At 48.3% G+C, this 20,476-nt stretch overlaps 1 protein-coding gene across 5 annotated transcripts in view; it reads left to right on the top strand.

Annotated features, from left to right (window-relative positions):
• Positions 1–20,476, top strand: part of ISCA2 (iron-sulfur cluster assembly 2) — a 415,347-nt gene that overhangs the window by 183,471 nt on the left and 211,400 nt on the right. Inside the window, exon 1 of one of the 5 annotated variants that reach the window (XM_050798909.1) lies at positions 11,582–11,585. The exons of the other annotated variants lie outside the window; for them this stretch is intronic. The gene's annotated coding sequence lies outside the window, so the exon portion shown is untranslated. Of the gene's footprint in view, positions 1–11,581; positions 11,586–20,476 lie in introns of those variants that run through there. 5 annotated transcript variants of the gene reach the window in all.

Raw genomic sequence — 20,476 nt, 5'->3', positions numbered from 1 at the left:
AAAAAATACAAAAAATTAGCTGGGTGTGGTGGCGGGCGCCTGTAGTCCCAGCTACTCGGGAGGCTGAGGCAGGAGAATGGTGTGAACCCGGGAGGCGGAGCTTGCAGTGAGCTGAGATCCGGCCACTGCACTCCAGCCTGGGCGACAGAGCAAGACTCTGTCTCAAAAAAAAAAAAAAAAGAAAAAAGAAAAGAGAGACTGGTGTGGTGGCTCACGCCTGTAATCCCAGCACTTTGGGAGGCTGAGGTGGGTGGATCACTTGTGGCCAGGAGTTTGAGACCAGCCTGACCAACATGGTGAAACCCCATTTCTAGGAAAAATACAAAAATTAGCTTGGCGTGGTGGTGTATGCATATAGTCCCAGCTACTCAGGAGGCTGAGGCACAAGACTTGAGCTTGGGAGGTGGAGGTTGTCATCAGCCAAGATTGCACCATTGCACTCTAGCCTCGGCAATAGAGCCAGACCCCATCTCAAAAAAAAAAAAAAAAAAAAAGAGAGAATGAGAGAGAAGAAAAGAAATTTCTTTCTTACAGTTCTGCAGTTCTGGAGGCTGGAAAGTCCAAGATTGAGGAACTACATCTGGTGAGGGTCTTCTTGCTGCGTCATAACATGGTGGGAGGTAAAAGGGCACAAGAGCATGTGTTAGAGAACAAGAGGGGGCCGACTTTGCTTTTATAACAGGCCCACTACCATGGAAATGTTAATCCATTCTCCCTTATGACCTAATCAGCTATTAGGCCCCACCTCCCAACACATTCACATTGGGGATTGCGTTTCCAATACATGACCTGGGAGGAACACATTCAAACCACAGCAGGGGGTTACGAGGTCTCTGTACTATGGACCTGGGAACTCTGTACTATCTTCACAATTTTTTTTTTTTGTAAATCTAAAATTGTAAAAATAAAGCTTACTTTTAGGCCAGGTGTGGCGGTTCACGCCTGTAATCCCAGCACTTTGGAAGGCTGAAACAGGTGGATCAATTGAGGTCAGGAGTTCAAGACCAGCCTGGGCAATATGGCAAAACCCCATCTCTACTAAAAATACAAAAATTAGCTGGGCATGGTGGCAGATGCCTGTAATCCCAATTACTTGGGAGGCTGAGGTGGGAGAATCCCTTGAACCTGGGAGGCAGAGGTTGCAGTGAGCCAAGATCATGCCACTGCACTCCAGCCTGGACGATGGAGTAAGACTCTGTCTCAAAAAAAAAAAAAAGTTTATTTTTTAAAACAAACTAGTTTGTTTTCTAGAGGGAAAACAACAGAGGTCTTCTTTGGGTTGGAACAAGTGCCAGGGCTCCCCCTCTCCCTGTCTCTGACCCCCCAGGACGCCATTTACCAAGTACCCTAGTTGGTCCCCCAGGCCCCCAAGACCCACCCTCTGGGGAACCAAGCTGGGGTCAAGAGCTCCTGGCCCTGGCTGGCCCTGTCTCCTGGAGCTTCCTGCCTCCCATTTCTTCTTCAGGTCTCCCTGTTGTCCCCACCTCCTGCCTGGCTGCTGCTCAACTCAGGCAGCAGTGAAGTCAGGCAAGTCTCTGCCTAGTCACAGCTGAGCAGGCCCAGCAGTGATTTGCTCTATTAATTCCTCACTCCAGATCAATCCCTCCCAATGCTGACTATTTTCATTGATTGTTGGCCTCCTCCCCTCCCCTGCTCCTCACCTCTGAGCCAAGGACCCCCTCCCATTTATCTGCATGGCTCTGTTCCTCATGAGGCAGAGCCAGGCCGCAGACCTCAGGGAGTCTCTGTCACAGGAAGGGGTCAAAGAATGAGGAGGTGGCCTTCCGTTCAGCTGCAGAATTGCTTAAGCTGCTCACCAGGCTGATATTCACTCACCCCTTTGCTTGGTGCTGAGGCCAGAGAAAAGGTGGTTGACCAGGGGGACAATAGTGGGCTCAGAGGTGAGAGGGAAGAGGAGGAAACATTCACTATTTCCTCCACACAGCCTCAGTGAGGGTAGACCAGAGCAAGTTTTACCTGCTCAGATGCAGAAACAAATTATTAAAAGGCAAATCCATGCTCAGCCAACAAAGAGCTTCGCAGCCATCAGAGAGATGATTACACAGGAATTAGATTGATGGATATATTTACGAACAAGAAAATATTAAAGCTGGGCTGGGACCAGTGGCTCACACCTGTAATCCCAGCACTTCGGGAGGCCGAGGCAGGTGGATCATTTTAGCCCAGGAGTTCGAGACCAGCCTGGCCAACATGGTGAAACCCTGTCTCTTCTAGAAAATACAAAAAATAGCCAGGTGTGGTGGTGTGCGCCTGTAGTCCCAGTTACTTGCGAGGCTGAGGCTGGAGAATCACTTGAACCCAGGAGGTGGAGGTTGCAGCGAGCTGAGATTGTGTCACTGCACTCCAGCCTGGGTGACAGAACAAGACTGTGAAAAAAGAAAGAAGAAAAGAAGGAAGGAAGGAAGGAAGGAAGGAAGGAAGGAGGGAAGGGAGGGAGGGAGGGAGGGAGGGAGGGAAGGAAGGAATGAAAGGAAGGAAGGGAACGAAAGAAGGAAAGGAAGGAAAAGAAGGAAAGGAAGAAAAGAAAAGAAAGGAAGGAAAGGAAGAAAAGAAAAGAAAGGAAGGAAAGGAAGAAAAGAAAGGAAGGAAGGAAAGAAAGAAAGAAGGAAAGAAGGAAAGAAAGAAAGAAAGAAAGAAAGAAAGAAAGAAAGAAAGAAAGAAAGAAAGAAAGAAAGAAAAAGAAAGGCTGGGCATGGTGACTCACAACTGTAATTCCAGTCCTCTGGGAGGCTGAGGTGGGAGTATCCCTAGAGCTCAGGAGTTTGAGACCAGCCTGGGCAACACAGGGAGACTCTGTCTCAAAAAAAAAAAAAAAAAAAAAAAAGGAAAGGAAAGATTAAGACAAGTGCTGAGCTTAACAGCAACAGATATAGGGGGATGTTCAAAGGACCAAAGGACAACAGCATTCTCTAACAGGAGCGCCTCTTTCTTCTCCACCCCATATTTCTGTCTCCCACAATGTCCTGTGATTCAGGACTCAGTCCGTGCATGGTTTCCATGCAGAAGGCACAAGCTTTTAGGAAGGGAGGGGCAGAATACAATAGCCCTCCCTCATCCGGGGCCATTCCTGTACAGATAGGTGCAAGGTTCCATGGCCCAGGGAGGGCAACCCGTGATGATTAGAGTGTGAGCTAAAAATGGAAAGAACATCAGAATGGATCTAGAAGACCTGAGTTTAAGTGCAGTCTCTACTACTCTTTTTTTGTTTTGGAGACGGAGTCTCGCTGTCACCCAGGCTGGAGTGCAGCGGCACGATCTCAGCTCACTGCAACCTCTGCCTCCCGGGTTCAAGCAATTGTCCTGCCTCAGCCTCCTGAGTAGCTGGGACTACAGGTGCATGCCACCACATATTTTAGTAGAGATGAGGTTTCACCGTGTTGCCCAGGCTGGTGTTGAACTCTTGAGTCCAGGCAATCTGTCTGCCTTAGCCTCCCAAAGTGCTAGGATTACAGGCGTGAGCCACCATGTCTGGCCTTTACTACTCTCTTAACTTCCTCAAGTATTGGTACGCTCAGGCATAAAACTGCAGTCCTAATGGTCCCGCACAGCGCTGTTGTAAAGCCCAGTGAGATGAGATAGTTTGCACTAAACTTTATTTCCTCTTGAGTCAGTTTTATTTTGCTGTTGTTTAGAAACTTTTTCCTATCTTGTATCTTTTTTGGGGGAGAGTGGGCTTTTGCTAACTTCTTAAACACTTATCTCAGACATTAAAAATCATACTTTTTTTTGTTTTTTTTTTTTTTTGAGACGGTCTTGCTTTGTCACCTAGGCTGCAGTGCAGTGACGTGAACATGGCTCACTGCAACCTCCATCTCCCAGGCTCAAGTGATTCTCCCACTTCAGCCTGACCAGTAGCTGAGATCACAGGTGTGCACAACCATGCCTGGCTAATTTTTATACTTTTTTCAGTAGAGACAGGGTTTCACCATGTTGCCCAGGCTGGTCTCAAACTCCTAAGCTCGCGATCTTCCTTCCTCGGCCTCCCAAAGTGCTGGGATTACAGCTGTGAACCACAGCGCCTGATCTTAAAAAGCATACATGTCGTTTTTATTAGAGTTGCATCCCAAAAGACTGCACAGAGTTTTCACTTATTTTCAGTTTCACATATTTATTAAATTCCATTTTTAAGCTTCTGAATGTTTTGAAATTTCCAGGCTCTAGGATTTTTGTGAGGGAAGTGATTCTTTCTATTATCGCCTTCTAATTTTTTTTCTTTTTTTTTTTTTTTTGGAGACAGAGTCTCACTCTGTCATCCAGGCTGGAGTGCAGTGGCATGATCTCAGCTCACTGCAACCTCCGCCTCCCAGGTTCAAGTGATTCTCATGCCTCAGCCTCCCCAGTAGCTGGGATTACAGGCGTCTGCCACCACGCCCCGCTAATTTTTGTATTTTTAGTAGAGACGGGGTTTTGCCATGTTGGCCAGGTTAGTCGTGAACTCCCGACCTCAGGTGATCCGCCCACCTCAGCCTCCCAAAGTGCTGAGATTACAAGTGTGAGCCACCTCGCCCAGCTAATTTTTGCTTTTTTTTTTTTTTTGAGACAGAGTCTCACTCTGTTGCCCAGGCTAGAGTGTAGTGGCACCATCTCAGCTCACTTCAACCTCTGCTTCCTGGGTTCAAAGCATCCTCCTGCCTCAGCCTCCCAAATAGCTGAGAGTACAGGCGCATGCCACCACGCTTGTCTGATTTTTGTATTTTTAGTAGAGAAGGGTTTTGTCACGTTCATCAGGCTGGTCTTGAACTCCTGACCTCGGGTGATTCACCCACCTTGGCCTCCCAAAGTGCTGGGATTACAGGCGTGAGCCACTGTGCTCAGTCTAATTTTATTACACTATGATCAGAGATCACGGTTCATCATCTTGCTCTTTTGATATATCGAGACTTGGTTAGGGCTAGTATGTGGTTAATTTTCATAAATATTCCATTTGTGATTAAACATGTTTTTTCCAATTTTGGGAAATTAGAGTTTAAAATCTTCTGCTTTGTGGATTTGCCAATTTTGCCTTGTAATTCTGCTTTTTGTTTGTTGCATTTTTTACTCTCATGATATACTGTCTGCTTGTGTGTTTTGTTATTGACCACAATGAGCTTTTCTCCTTCTCTTTTTCTGTGCGAATACTTGCATTGCGTCAGTGTCCTTTCCAGTCCTCACCATGAGGTCGGCTCTTCTCCCACATGCACATTTAAAATGCAAGTCCCGGCCAGGCGTGGTGGCTCACCCTGTAATCCCAGCACTTTGGGAGGCTGAGGCGGGTGGATCACCTGAGGTCAGGAGTTCAAGGTTTAAGACCAACCGGATCAACATGGTGAAACCCCATCTCTACTAAAAATACAAAAAATTAACCAGGCATGGTGGTGGGTGCCTGTAATCCCAGCTACTGGGGAGGCTGAGGCAGGAGAATTGCTTGAACCTGGGAGGCGGAGGTCGCAGTGAGCCGAGATCATACCACTGCACTCCAGCCTGGGTGGCAGAGCGAGACTCCATCTCTAAAAAAAAAAAAAATTAATTAAAATAAAATGAAAAAATAAAATGTAAGTCCTAAGGGTTGGGCAGGGTGGCTCACATCTGTTATCCTAGCACTTTGGGAAGCCAAAGCAGGTGGACCACTTGAGCCTTGGAGTTTGACAGAAGCCTGAGCAACATAGCAAAGCTCCAAATCCACACACACACAAAAAACCCCCAAAAATCACAAAATCACTTGAACCTAGGAGGTTGAAGCTGCAGTAAGCCATGATTGCACCACTGTACTCCAGCCTGGGCAACATAGCAAGACCCCATCTCATAAATAAATAAAATGCAAGTCCTAGTCAATAGTCACCATCCGACTCTGACTGTCATACCTGGGATTCCCTTTCTTGTTTCCTATTCCAGTCATGCATAAAACTTGTTTTTGTTATATTTTATTCACCTCTAGGTGTTCTTAATCAGAATTGTTTACCAGCCTACTCCATCATTGTCATAAAAGCTCCTTTGTAAACTATAAAGGGCTGTGAAATGGGAATAACATGTTACCTCTTAAGCCTTTGGCTTTTTGGTATCCTTCTCTATGACTGGTGGTCACTGCCCCACTCAGTTCCCTGCTGGGACATTTCCCCTGGTCCTGACATCAGTTATCTGTTTGGATTTGTTTTGCCTGGTTCTTACTAATCCCTTCTTGCGAAGAGGCTTCCAAAAACACTCTGCGGTCTGTGAACTGAACGTTTAGCCTTCCTGGGCCATGGTTCTGCGTCTCTCCTGTAACTGGCACCTTCCTCTTCATCTCTGCCCTCTACCTTCAGAAGTGTCAAGTAAGCACTGGAGGAGTGAGTGAGTGGTTAGGCAGAGAGGCAATGAAATTTTTTTTTTTTTTTTGAGATGGAGTCTCGCTCTGTCGCCCAGGCTGGAGTGCAGTGGCGCGATCTCGGCTCACTGCAAGCTCTGCCTCCCAGATTCAAGCGCCCAGCTGAAAATATTAAATGTATTTTCTTCCAGTCTTTTGTGCCGGGCTAGGTGCAATGACAGCTGGAAGAATGGAAGTTCTCCCACAGGCACATAGACCATACAGTTGGTAGGATAGTCAGGGAGTCAGGTAGAAATAAAGGGAAGGATTTACTCTTTTAGCAGTACTTTAAAAAATACTCGCCAGGTGAAGTGACTCACACCTGTAATCCCAGCACTTTGGGAGGCTGAGGCGGGTGGATCACTTGAGGTCAGGAGTTGGAGACCAGCCTGGCCAACATGGTGAAACCCTGTCTCTACTAAAAATAAAAAAATTAGTTGGGCGTAGTGGCACATGCCTGTAGTCCCAGCTACTCGGGAGGCTGAAGTAGGAGAATCCCTGGAACCTAGGAGGTTGAGGCTGCAGTGAGACGAGATGGTGCCACCGCACTCCAGCCTCGGAGACAGAGTGAGACTCTTGTCTCAACAACAACAACCAAAAAAAACTCTTAGCCGGGAGTGGTGGTGGCTCACACCTGTAATCCCAGCACTTTGGGAGGCCAAGGAGGGCAGATCACCTGAAGTCGGGAGTTCCAGACCAGCCTGACCAACATGGAGAAACTCTGTCTCTACTAAAAATACAAAATTAGCTGGACGTGATGGCGCATGCCTGTAATCCCAACTACTCGGGAGGCTGAGGCAGGAGAATTGCTCGAACCCAGGAGGCAAAGGTTGTGGTGAGCTGAGATTGCGCCATTGGACTGCAGCCTGGGCAACAAGAGTGAAACTCCATCTCCAAACAAAAACAAAACCTAAAATCTAATTCACTACATTTTTTAATTATTCACTCTGTATATCTATTTTTACTTTTTTTTTTTTTTTTTTTTTTTTTTTGAGACAGGGTCTTCCTCTGTCACCTCAGGCTGGAGTGCAGTGGTGTGATCATGGTTCACTGTGGCCTCAGCCTCCTGGGTTCAAATGATCCTCTCACCTCAGCCTCCCAAGTACCTGGGACTACAGACGTGCACCACCATGCCCAGATAATATTTTTTAATTTTTTTGTAGAGACAGGGTCTCACTATGTTGCCCAGGCTGGTCTCAAACTCCTGGGCTCAAGTGATCCTCCCACCTTGGCCTCCCAAAGTGCTGGGATTACAGGCATGACCCACCTTGCCTGGCCTATTTTTGCATTTTTTTCTAAACCATTTGATAGTAAGTTGGGGACCTGATACCCCATTACCACTTAATACTTCAGTGTATATTTCCTTAAAATGAGGATACTCTCCCACATAACCAAATATAACCAATAAAATCAAGAAATTGACTTTGATTTGTCCACAAGTGTATTAAATACTATCAACTAATCCACAGAACCCTGATCATTCAAAAATGTCCTTTATCAACTGTGATCTGATCCAGGACTGCATGCTGAATTGACTGACCCAGTCTCTGTAGTCTCCAATTTGGAACTGCCTTCTATGACTTTGACGTTCTTGATGATTTCAGGTCAGTTACTTGATAGATTCCTCAATTTGGGTTTTGATATTTCCTCATAAGACTCAGGTTGCATACCTGAATCTGAATTTTTGGAGAAAATTCCATGGAACTCGTTCTCCATTCTCAGTGCATCATATATCAGGAAGCACACCATGTTGTTCCATTACCGGTGATGTTAATGTTTATCATTCAATTAAGATGGTACCTGCTAGCCAGGTGCAGTAGCTCATGCCTGTAATACCAGGATTTTGGGAGGCTAAGGTGGGGCAGATGGCTTGAGCTCAAGAGTTCAAGACCACCCTGGGCAACATGGCAAAACTCTGTCTCTACAAAAAATACAAAATTTAGCTGGGTGCAGTGATGTGTGCCTGTAGTCCCAGCTACTTGGGAGGCTGAGGCAGGAGAATCGCTTGAGCCCAGGAGGTGGAGGTTACAGTAAGCCAAGATTGTGCCATTGCACTCTAGCCTGGGTAATGGGAGTGAAACCCTGTCTCAAAACAAAAACAAAAAAAGATAGTACCTGCCAGGTTTTTCCATTGTGAAGTTAATGAGTATCATGTACTTATTAAAAAGTATTTTGTGGGATGATGCTTTGAGACTATATAAATATCTTATTCCTCATCAAACTTTAATCCACTAGTTTTAACATCTGTTGGTGCCTCTTGTCTGGCTTTTTAGTGGAGAATGGTACTTAGGTACCAAAATCTGGGCACCAGGTATGCTTACTGTTATTGTGGTACAATTGCTTCTAGGCCTTCTCAGGGGACAGAGTTGGGAAAACACATTGTATAGTGCTTACGGTTGCACTTTATTATTTTAACTTTTACATTGAATTTTACTATTTTTTTGAGAAAGGGTCTTGTACTGTTGCTCAGGCTGTAGTGCAGTGGTGTGATGAGGCTTACTGCAGCCTCAATCTCCCAGGCTCAAGTGATCCTCTCACCTCAGCCCTGCCAAGTAGCTGGGACTACAGGTGTGTGCCACCACATCCAGCTAATTTTAAAATTTTTTTTTTTTTTTTTTTTTTTTTGAGACGGAGTCTCGCTCTGTCACCCAGGCTGGAGTGCGGTGGCCGGATCTCAGCTCACTGCAAGCTCCGCCTCCCGGGTTCACGCCATTCTCCTGCCTCAGCCTCCCGAGTAGCTGGGACTACAGGCGCCCGCCACCTCGCCCGGCTAGTTTTTTGTATTTTTTAGTAGAGACGGGGTTTCACCGTGTTAGCCAGGATGGTCTCGATCTCCTGACCTCGTGATCCGCCCGTCTCGGCCTCCCAAAGTGCTGGGATTACAGGCGTGAGCCACCGCGCCCAGCCTAATTTTAAAATTTTTTGCAGGAGAAAAAAACACTTACATTTTTTGTAGCTTAATATGTTGTCCAGACTGGTCTTGAACTCTTGGCCTCAAGCAATTCTCCTGTCTTAGCCTCCCAAAGTGCTGGGATTACAGGCATGAGCCACTGTGCCCGGCCACAGATACATTTTGAATATCCTGGCATGAAAGACTTCCCAGACCCTTTTTCTCTGACTGGAGGGGTCCAGGGTACTTTGATGTCCCCAAGCACATGTAGCTAATACCTCACTCATACCCCAGGAATGAACCTTTGAAATAAGCAAGAATTAGGCTTTCTCTAGTTTCAAGTCCAGCCTGCCCCCATTATAAGCCACTCACCCTTGCACTAGCTACTACTTTTGTAAACGGGTTTGGGGCAGTTTTTAATAAAGGCAGCATGTGCTAGAACCCTAACCAAGGATTTATCAGCATGGACACTAGAGTGTCTACTTTTCTAGGTGTTGGGGGTGTAGCAGTCTAGATTTCAAACACAATCAACTTACAGTGGTGGGGGCAGGGTATAGTTATTCCAGAAAGCTGAGGCTAAAGCCAGGTGCTAAAATAGACAGTAGGATTTGGTTTTGATCCTCCCCAGGAGACTGGGTGAAGTGGAAGTATGCTGATGACTTAGCATACTTCCAACTGAGTAACAGAAGGCAGAGCTATCAGCCAGAGAGCCTTCTGGGCTTCTGCCTATATTAGTCCGTGACTGCATAGTGGATGTGTGTCCAGAGTTAACCATAGCTCTGTGAGGCCACTGGCTGCATGTGGCTCCCTGGCCGTGGTACATCAGGATTAGAGGGGTGTGATGATGGCCTCCCCAGTCTGGAACTAAAGGGAAGCCAGACTCCTCTGGTGGTTCTGTCTACCTAGTGGGGTGCAGAGAGGGCTGTGGTTGAGCTTGGTGGCCTGGTGCCAGGTCCCCTGGGGCAGCATCATCTTTTCCACTGGAAGTGGGAGACAGATGGTAGGAGTGTACTCTGTGGCCATGCTAGAACTGGAAGGTGCCCACCCATCTGACCACGCCTGGCAAAGCTGGGGGCCAGGCTCACTCTTCTCTGGAAGCTGCAGTGTGGCTAGTGAGTAGAGACAGATGTCAAGAATGTGGGCAGACTGGCTGGGTGCACTGGCTCAAACCTGTAATCCAAGCACTTTGGGAGGCCGAGGTGAGTGGATCACTTGAGGTGAGGAGTTCGAGACAAGCCTGGCCAACATGGCGAAACCCTGTCTCTACTAAAAATACAAAAATAAGCTGGGTGTGGTGGCGCATGCCTGTAATCCGAGCTACTCCGGAGGCTGAGGTGAGAGAATTGCATGAACCTGGGAGGCGGAGGTTGCAGTGAGCTGAGATGATGCCACTGCACTCCAGCATGAATAACACAGCGAGACTCCGTCTAAAAAAAAAAAAAAAAATTAGAAGAAGAATGTGGACAGACCGAGTGAGCAGTGTGTGAGCAGACAGCCTGGGCTGGGAGGACTGGAGTCAGGAAGAGGCCCTCTGGTACCTCCTGAGCAGAAGGGCAAGGGTGACCCACGTGTCCCTAGATGGGGAGGGTCTTCCCCAGACTGTCTAGGCCTGCCTTGGGGAGCTGGTCAGACCTTTTTTTTTGAGATGGTGTTTCGTTCTTGTTGTCCAGGCTGGAGTGCAATGGCGCGATCTTGGCTCACCACAACCTCCACCTCCCAGGTTCAAGCAATTCTCCTGCCTCAGCCTCCCGAATAGCTGGGATTATAGACATGCACCACCATGCCTGGCTAATTTTGTATTTTTAGTAGAGACAGGGTTTCTCCATGTTGGTCAGGCTGGTCTGGAACTCCTGACCTCGGGTGAACCGCCCACCTCGGCCTCCCAAAATGCTGGGATTACAGGCATGAGCCACTGCACCTGGCTGGTCAGACATTTACTGAGAGCTCCCTAGGCCTGAGGCTCCTTGCTAGCCCCACGTTTGGTGACCAGGTCTGCTGCTGCCAGAACAGCTAGACTGGGGCTGGGGTTTGGGGTAGAAGTGGGCAAGGGAAGACATGGGAGCCTAGACCCCTGCAGGGGTGCCACAGGAGGGTGGCATGGGAGGAAAGGCGAGGCCTCTGACTCCACTGCTCACTCACCTGTCCCAGCGTCATCTCCTCATTCTGGGCTCCTGTCTGGACTAGTGCCTGGAGAATTCTGTCAGCCTCAAGACTTGCCCTGCCTGAGGCTGTTGGTGGCTACATTCAGCTCATCATGCCGTCTTGGTACCTGGAGTGCTAGGCCTGACTTCTTCTTGCCCAGCTCAAGCACCTAGGGACCACTGGGGTAGAGCAAGAGGATGAAGAGGACTGGGGTGGGTGTGCGGGAATGTGTGGGGAGGGGCCTGGGGTTGGGCCACCAGGGACGAGCTGTGTTGGACAGGAGCAGAGAGTAAGCTTGGAGCACTCATTTGGTGGGCTGCAGACTGAGAAGACTTGCTGGGGGCACGGTTCTTGTGCTGGAACTGCTCCTTTTTTGTTGTTGGAATCTTGGTCTGTCGCCTAGGCTGGAGTGTAGTGGCGCGATCCCAGCTCACTGCAACCTCCGCCTCCTGGGTTCAAGCGATTCTCCTGCCTCAGCCTCCTGAGTAGCTGGAACTACAGGCACCACCCACCACGCCTGGCTAATTTTTGTATTTTTAGTAGAGATGGGGTTTCACCATGTTGGCCAGGATGGTCTCGTACTCCTGACCTCGTGATCCACCCGCCTCAGCCTCCCAGAGTGCTGAGATTACAGGCGTGAGCCACCATGCCTGGCTGGGACTGCTCTTAAAGCAGTAGGATGCTTTTTTTTTTTTTTTTTTTTGAGACACAGTTCCGCTCTGGTTGCCCAGGCTGGAGTGCAGTGGTGCAATCTCAGCTCACTGCAACATCTACCTCCCAGGTTCAAGTGATTCTCCTGCCTCAGCCTCTCAAGTAGCTGTGATTACAGGCGTGCATCACCATGCCTAATTTTGTATTTTTAGTAGAGACGGGGTTTCACCATGTTGGTCAGGCTGTTTTCAAACTGCGACCTCAAGTGATCCACCTGTCTTGGCCTCCCAAAGTGCTGGGATTACAGGCATGAGCCACCATGTCTGGCCTGCAGTGGGATGCTTTCTGTCTTTGAAAAGACACATGGAATCCAATCATGCTGGCAAATCTTTCTCCTCTTCCAGCACCAGTGCCAGCTCTGATACCAGGTCCAGAGCTAGGGCCAGATCCAGTGTCAGCTCTAGCATCAGCTTCAGCACAAACTATAGAGTGAGTCAGCTGTAGCACTAGCTTGAGCTAGAACCAGTTGTTGTGCCAACTCCAGAGCTACATTCAACTTCGGGAGCCAGCTCCAGACCCAGTGCTATCTCCAGAGCTAGAGTCAGCTCCAAAGCTAGAGCCTACTCCAGCTCCTATGCCAATGTCAGCACTAGTACCAGCACTAGCTCCAGCTCCAGAGCTACAGCAAGCTCTGCACCTACTCCAGCACCAACTCTGGCATCCACTCGTGAACCATAGCCAGATCTAGTGCCAGCTCCAGAGCCAGAAGCAGGTTCAGCACTAATGCTGGCACTAAAGCAAGTTCTAGGTCCAGAGCTAATGCCAGCTCCAGCACCAGGAGCACAGCTAGAGCCAGCTCCATCACTGGCTCCAGCACCAGATGAGAAGTTAGAGCCAGCTCTAGCACCAGCTTCAGAGCCTAGGTCAGCTGAAGTGCCAGCTTTGGCACTACCTCCAGAGCTAAAGCCAGTGCTAGCTCTAGATCTAGCTCCATCACCTGTTCCAGAGCTTGAGCCAGTTGTGGCACCAGTCACAGAGCTATATTTAGCTTTGGTGTCAGCTCTAGAGCTAGAGTCAGCTCCAATGGCAGTTTTGAAGCTAGAGCCTGCTCCAGCTCTAGCACCAGCCCTAGATCCAGGTCCAGAGCTAGACAGTTCTGGCACCTAGTCTAGCACTAGCAATACAGCCAGTGCCAGCACCAGCTACAAAGGAGCTAGCTCCAGCACCCACCACAGCACTCATCCCCAAGCTAAAGCCAGAATGACTGCCAGCCGCAGAGCTAGAAGCAGCTTCAGCACCAAATCCAGTGATAGAGACAGTGCCAGTTCATCTGTTGATGGACATTTTTGAGCTGTTTCCACTTTCTGGTTATTGTGAATAGTGCTGTTATGAACATTCCTATACAAGTATTGGTTGGGGTACCCATCCTTGGTTCTTTTGAGATATGCCTGAATGGAACTGTCAGGTCATATGGTAGTTATTTTACTTTTTGAGGAACTACCAGAATGTTTTCCACAGTGGCTGCACCATTTTACATTTCTGCCAGTAATGTACAAAGGTTTCAATTTTTCTTTACCTTTTTTTCTTTTTGAGACGGAGTCTTGCTGTGTTGCTCAGGCTGGAGTGCAGTGGTGTGATATCGGCTTCACTGCAGCCTCTGCCTCCCAGGTGCAAGCGATTCTTGTGCCTCAGCCTCCTGGGTAGCTGGGACTACAGATGTGTGCCACCACTCTGTGCTAATTTTTGTATTTTTAGTAGAGACGGGGTTTCACCATGTTGGCCAGACTGGTCTCGAACTCCTGCCCTCAGGTGACCCACTTGCCTTGGCCTCCCAAAGTGCTGGGATTACAGATGTGAGCCACCACGCCCAGACCTAATTTTCTATTCCTCATCAGCACTTGTTATTTTCTGTTTTTAAAATTATAGCCACCCTAGTGGGTATGAAATATCTCACTGTGGTTTTTATTTGCATTTCCCTCATGACTAATGATGCTGATCATCTTTTTTTTGTATGCTTTCTGGCCGTTTATATATCTTCTTTGGAGAAATGTCTTTTTTTTTTTTTTCTTTTCGAGACGGAGTCTCGCTCTGTCGCCCAGGCTGGAGTACAGTAGCACGATCTCGGCTCACTGCAAGCTCCGCCTCCCGGGTTCACGCCATTCTCCTGCCTCAGCCTCCCGAGTAGCTGGGACTACAGGCGTCCGCCACTGCGCCCGGCCAATTTTTTGTATTTTTAGTAGAAATGGGGTTTCACCATGGTCTCGATCTCCTGACCTCGTGATCCGCCCGCCTCGGCCTCCCAAAGTGCTAGGATTACAGGCGTGAGCCACTGCGCCTGGCCCTGAAATGTCAATTTTTAAATTGAATTGTCTTTTTGTTGTTGAGTTGTAAGAGTTCTTTATATAGAGTTATTTATATATTATCGGGATACTAGACTCTTATCAGATTTCTGATTTGCAAATATTTTCTACCCTTCACTCTCTTGAGACGTTCTGGCTATTACCTCCTGAAATATTCTTCTTTCCCCTTCCTCTTCTCTTCTCCTGAGAGTCCCACAGTCTCAGGATGTTATTCCACTTGATGGTGTCTCACAATCACTTAGATTCTGTTTACTTTCTTTCATTCTGCTCCTTAGACTGGAGACTTTCAATCATCCTGTCTTCAGGTTCGCTGGTTCTTTTTTTCCACTTGTTCTCATTGGCTGTAGAACCCCTCTAGTGAATTTTTTATTTCAGTTGCTATACTTTTCAGGTCCAGCTCTACTGGATTCCTTTATTCCTTTTTTTTTTTTTTTTTGAGATGGAGTTTCACTCTCTGTCCAGGCTGGAGTGAAGTGGCACGATCTCGGCTGACTGCAACCTCTGCCCACCCAGGTTCAAGTGATTCCCCTGCCTCAGCCTCCCAAGTAGCTGGGATTACAGGGGCCCCCCACCACACCCGGCTAATTTCTTGTATTTTTAGTAGAGATGGGGTTTTGCGGCCGGGCGCGGTGGCTCAAGCCTGTAATCCCAGCACTTTGGGAGGCTGAGACGGGTGGATCACGAGGTTGGGAGATCGAGACCATCCTGGCTAACCCGGTGAAACCCCGTCTCTACTAAAAAATACAAAAAACTAGCCGGGTGAGTTGGCGGGCGCCTGTAATCCCAGCTACTTGGGAGGCTGAGGCAGGAGAATGGCGTAAACCCGGGAGGCGGAGCTTGCAGTGAGCTGAGATCTGGCCACTGCACTCCAGCCTGGGCGACAGAGTGAGACTCCATCTCAAAAAAAAAAAAAAAAAAAAAAAAAAAAAAGAGATGGGGTTTTGCCATGTTGGCCAGGCTGATCTCGAACTCCTGACCTCAGGTGATCCACCCACCTCGGCCTCCCAAAATGCTACGATTTCAAGCATAAGCCACTGCACCCGGCCTGAATTCCTTTTTATAATTTCTCTTTCTTGATATTCATTTTGTTTGTACATCATTTTTCTGGTTTCCTTTAGTTCTTTGCCTGTGCTTTCCTTGAGCTCTTTGAGCATATTTAAATGTCTAGGCTTCCTTAGAGACAGGTTCTGTCAATTAACTTTTTTCCTCTTGAATGGACCATCATTTCTTATTTCTTTGTATAATCTGTGAGGTTCTACTTGTTATTGAAAACTAGACATTTGAAGGCCGGGCACGGTGGCTCACGCCTGTAATCCCAGCACTTTGGGAGGCTGAGGTGGGCGGATCACCTGAGGTCAGGAGTTCAAGACTAGCCTGGGCAACGTGGTGAAATCCCGTCTCTACTAAAAATACAAAAATGAGATGGGCATGGTGGCAAGCGCCTGTAATCCCAGCTACTCGGGAGGCTGAGGCAGGAGAATTACTTGAATCTGGGAGGCAGAGGTTGCAGTGAGCAGAGATCACACCACTGCACTCCAGCCTAGGAGAGAGCAAGACTCTGTCTTAAGAAAAAAAAAAAAAAAGAAAACTAGACATTTGAATATTGTAATATGGCAACCCTAGAAATCAGTCTCTCCTCCTTCCCCAGTTTGCTGTTTTTAAATGCTGAAGGCTGTAGTTGCCTCTTTGTTTGGTGACTTTACCGAACTGTTTTGGCAAAGTCAGTAATCCTTGTCATGTGTGGTCTCTGTTCAGCTAGTGCCTTGAGAGATTTCCTTGAATGCCAGGAGCTAAAAACAAATGAACCCCTCTGTCCTGCCCTGAACTCGAGCCTTCCCTGAGGCTTCCAACCTTCAAGACTCTTTCCTACCTACAGATGAACAAATTCACTGGCCCACCCTGGCCAGCCTCACCGGGCTTGCAGGCTCAAGGTCAATGTTCCCAAGCCCATGTCCTCCTGCTTGATGCCCAGGGCCAGGGCCTAGATAAGCTTTACCCCACTCCCTAGGAGGGCATTGCTGCAGCCTCCCACAAGGGTACTGGCACCCTCTCAGCTGACTTGTTCTCCAAGGGCAGGCTGTCCCAACAATTACACGTGCCTCCACAGGGTCCTCTCTGTCCCAGGGATTAGCTCAGGAACATGCATTGTCCCAAAATCCAAGCACGGAATCAGCCAGGAGCTCCTGGTACCAACAGGACAGTGCTTCCATAAAGGCAACATTTACAGAGAATAACAGGTATTGTGTTTCTCCGGCTTCCTGGAACTGACAAGCTCAGCTCTTGCGGATGCAGAACACAGAGCACAGCTCTCTCTGGCCTATGGCAGGAACAGAGGCTTATTTTGTGACCTGCCAGTCCCTGCCACCCTCAAAATGACCAGAGTGACCAGCCCGAGTCTCGTGGGGGCTCCTTATCCTCTGCCCATGAGAAGCATCTCCCTCCGTCCTCCTTCCTCTGCCCGGAGCGTTTCCCACTCTGCTTCCTTCTCAACTGGCCATCAGTGATATCCCAGGCCCTGCAGCCTTCCTCGCTGCCAGGTCTGTGGTGACAACTAAATGAAAAAATGGGCAGGGCACAGTGGTTCACGCCTGTAATCCCAGCACTTCGGGAGGCCGAGGCAAAAGGACTGCTTGAGCCCAGGAGTTCAAGACCAGTGTGGGCAACGTGGTGAAACCCCATCTCCAAAAACAAAAAATTTAGCTGGGCATGGTAGTGCACACCTATAGTTCCAGCTACTTAGGAGGCTGAGGCAGAATTGCTTCAGCCCAGGAAGTCGAGGCTGCAGTGAGCTATGATTGTGCTACTACACTCCAGCTTGGATGACAGAGAAAGACCCCATCACTCATACATACACATATACATAAATGAAAAAATGTCTGGAAAATGCTGGATGTGGGGGACGTGCGGCAGCTGTGTATGAGGACTTCTGTTCGCAGTGCCTGCCCCACAGATGTCGCATTCATGAATTTTTGTTCAAAAGCTAAGATCACTTCCATCCTCTCTGGTCTTTCCTGAGATAATCTGTCCCGGAATCCAAGTTGTCCCCTCCAGTACCCAATTCTTTCGGAGGGGTTAAAGGGATTGCAGGGGACAGACAGGAGAGGGAGAAGACACAGGCCGCTGCATAAAAAGTGAAACCGAGGGAAGGATAATGGGGATGTTAAAGATGGTTTGCAGGCCACGGTGGCTCACGCTGGTAATCCCAGCACTTTGGGAGGCCAAGGCAGTTGGATTGCCTGAGTTCAGGAGTTCGACACCAGCCTGGCCAACATGGTGAAACCCTGTCTCTACTGAAAAAAAAACAAAGGCCGGGTGTGGTGACTCATGCCTGTAATCCCAGCACTTTGGGAGGCCAAGGTGGGCGAATCACGTTAGGAGATCGAGACCATCCTGGCTAACATGGTGAAACCCCGTCTCTGCTAAAAATACAAAAAATTAGCTGGGTGTGGTGGTGGATGCCTGTAGTCCCAGCTACTCGGGAGGCTGAGGCAGGAGAATGGCGTGAACTCGGGAGGCGGAGCTTGCAGTGAGCCGAGATTGCGCCACCGCACTCCAACCTAGGGGACAGAGCGACTCCATCTCAAAAAAAAAAAAAAAAAAAAAAACAACAACAAAAGATTACCTGGGCATGGTGGCACATGCCTGTAATCCCAGCTACTAGGGAGGCCCAGGTGGGAGAATCGCTTGAACCTGGGAGGCGGAGATTGCAGTGAGCCGAGATTGCGCCATAGCACTCCAGTCTGGGCAACAAGAGTGAAACTGTCTCAAAGAAGAAAAAAAAAAAAAGGTGGCCTGCTTTGCAGCAGAAACTAGGACTCCCTACACACTCATGAACCATCTGGTAACATTCTGTAATAGTGTTCCATGGTTTTGTATTTGACTTGATGTTTTGGGGAATGCTAGAATGCTTGAGTTCTAGAGGCAGCTCAAGAAGACCTGCTAGAGTATCACAATAGACATAGGAATTTGTAAATGTTTTCCACTTGTAGTTGAGCCCAAAGCGTTTTCCTGCAGTTTTCTGTCTTCAGACCCACCATGTACCACATGGAACACACGAGCTCCAGCAGAGGTGCTAGGTCCATCTTGCTCCCCACTGTAACCCTGGAACTGAGAATGGTGCCTCAGACATGGCTGGTGTGCAGCAAATCAAAGTGCCCTCACTTTCAAGAGCTGCCCCATAGCCTACAGAATGGCTGTGCCACCAGTTACTAACATTCCCTACGTGGCAGGCTCAGGCTGCCTCCTGATACTTCTTTTTTTCAGAGTCCAGCTGCCGTCCAGGCTCCTGTTTCTCGATTCTCCTTGTGGTTTTTCTCATTTTTCTGGCTCCCTCTGAGCTGCTTCTAGCTAGGATTCAAGCAGGTGAGAGAAGTGAATGGCTGGAAGATTGACTTATGTGGTCAGATCGACGGTACCCGGTGATGCACTAGACAAGGGTGTACTTTAGACCTAGTGCACCAAGGCTAGGTCTAAAGTTTTGACTCATGTATCCAGATGGACAGTGAGTGGCGCCACTTGCCATCAGAGGAGATGCTAGAAAAGGCTCTGAGGAAAGCTTTTTTTATTTTGAGACGGAGTCTCGCTCTATTGCTCAGGCTGGAGTGCCGTGAACAATCTCTGCTTACTGCAACCTCCGCCTCCAGGGTTCAAGTGATTCTCCTGCCTCAGCCTCCCCAGTAGCTGGGATTACAGATGGCTGTCACCACACCTGGCTAACTTTTTTATTTTTAGTAAAGATGGGGTTTCACCATATTGGCCAGGCTGGTCTTGAACTCCTGACCTTGTGATCTGCCCGTCTTGGCCTCCCAAAGTGCTGGGATTACAGGCGTGAGTGAGGAAAGCTCTTTTTTTGAGACAGTCTTGCTCTGGCACCAGGCTGGAGTGCAGTGGCATGATCTCAGCTCACTGCAACCCCCGCCTCCTGGGTTCAAGCGATTTTCTAGCGTCAGCCTCCCAAGTACCTGGGATTACAGGCATGTGCCACCACACCCAGCTAATTTTTGCATTTTTAGTAGAGATGGGGTTTCACCATGTTGGCCAGGATGGTTTCAATCTCCTGACCTTGTGATCCACCCGCCTCGGCCTCCCAAAGTGCTGGGATTACAGGCATGAGACACCATACCCAGCCAGGGGAAGCTCTTAAGTTCATTTTGGGACACGCTGGGTTTGAGGTGCCTTTACTAGACACACATTGACATGGTAAGCTGACAGTGAATAGAGATGACAAAAGATGGCTTTTCTGCCTGTCCCGCAGCCCAGGAGCCTCCAGAAGAGTGATGGGAAACCTACGGCTATCTTTATGTCTCATCCACATGGGTCACTGTAGATTCCTGGGTGGCCAAAATGGGCCTTAAGTTTGGGAAACTATTTGCCTGGCTAACGTACGACACATTTAAAACAAATATTTTGTTCATAATGTACTATGAAGGACCCAAGACCCGATTTTCTTCCATGCACTTTTGTATCGACACATCTACAACGCTGAGTAGTCTCTATCTCTGACATAAGGGAGGGAAGCAGGTGCGGAGTGTGCCCCTAGGAGGAGTGTGCCCCTAGGAGTAGCTTTCTTGGGCAGTTTCTGTGAGGGAGAAGGCTGAGAGTAAAGAACAGAACAGCACTGGGAACCAGTTAGAGGCAGAGGAAGCAGCAAATGCAAAGACCCTGAGTTAGGAATGAATTGGTCTCCAAAATAATCTGGACACGGCGCATGGGAGCTCCTGCCTGTGGTCCCAGCTACTTGGGAGGCTGTGGTGGGAGGATCACGGGAGCCCAGGAAGTCAAGGCTGCAATGAGCTATGATTGTGCCACTAGACTGCAGCCTGGGCTATAGAGTGAGATGTGAGACACTGTCTCAAAAATAAATAAATAAATACATAATAAAAATAAACAAAATAGCCTGGCAGCATCAGCAGCACCTGTGAAAAAGGCTTAGGAGTTGAAGAAGTCGGTAATAAAGCCATTTTTAGGTGGTACCAAGAAGGCGTTAAATAATCTTAAATTTTACAGTGAGAAAATACAATTCTTGCTCCATCTTTCTAATTTTATTAAGGAGAAAAATCTCAGTTGAGTGCCGGTCCATCTAACTCCTCACCT

The sequence above is a fragment of the Macaca thibetana genome, chromosome 7 (genome assembly GCF_024542745.1).
Source record: "Macaca thibetana thibetana isolate TM-01 chromosome 7, ASM2454274v1, whole genome shotgun sequence".
NCBI lineage: Eukaryota > Metazoa > Chordata > Mammalia > Primates > Cercopithecidae > Macaca > Macaca thibetana.
Note: the sequence above shows the minus strand (reverse complement) of the source record. Positions and strands in the feature narration are given on the sequence as shown.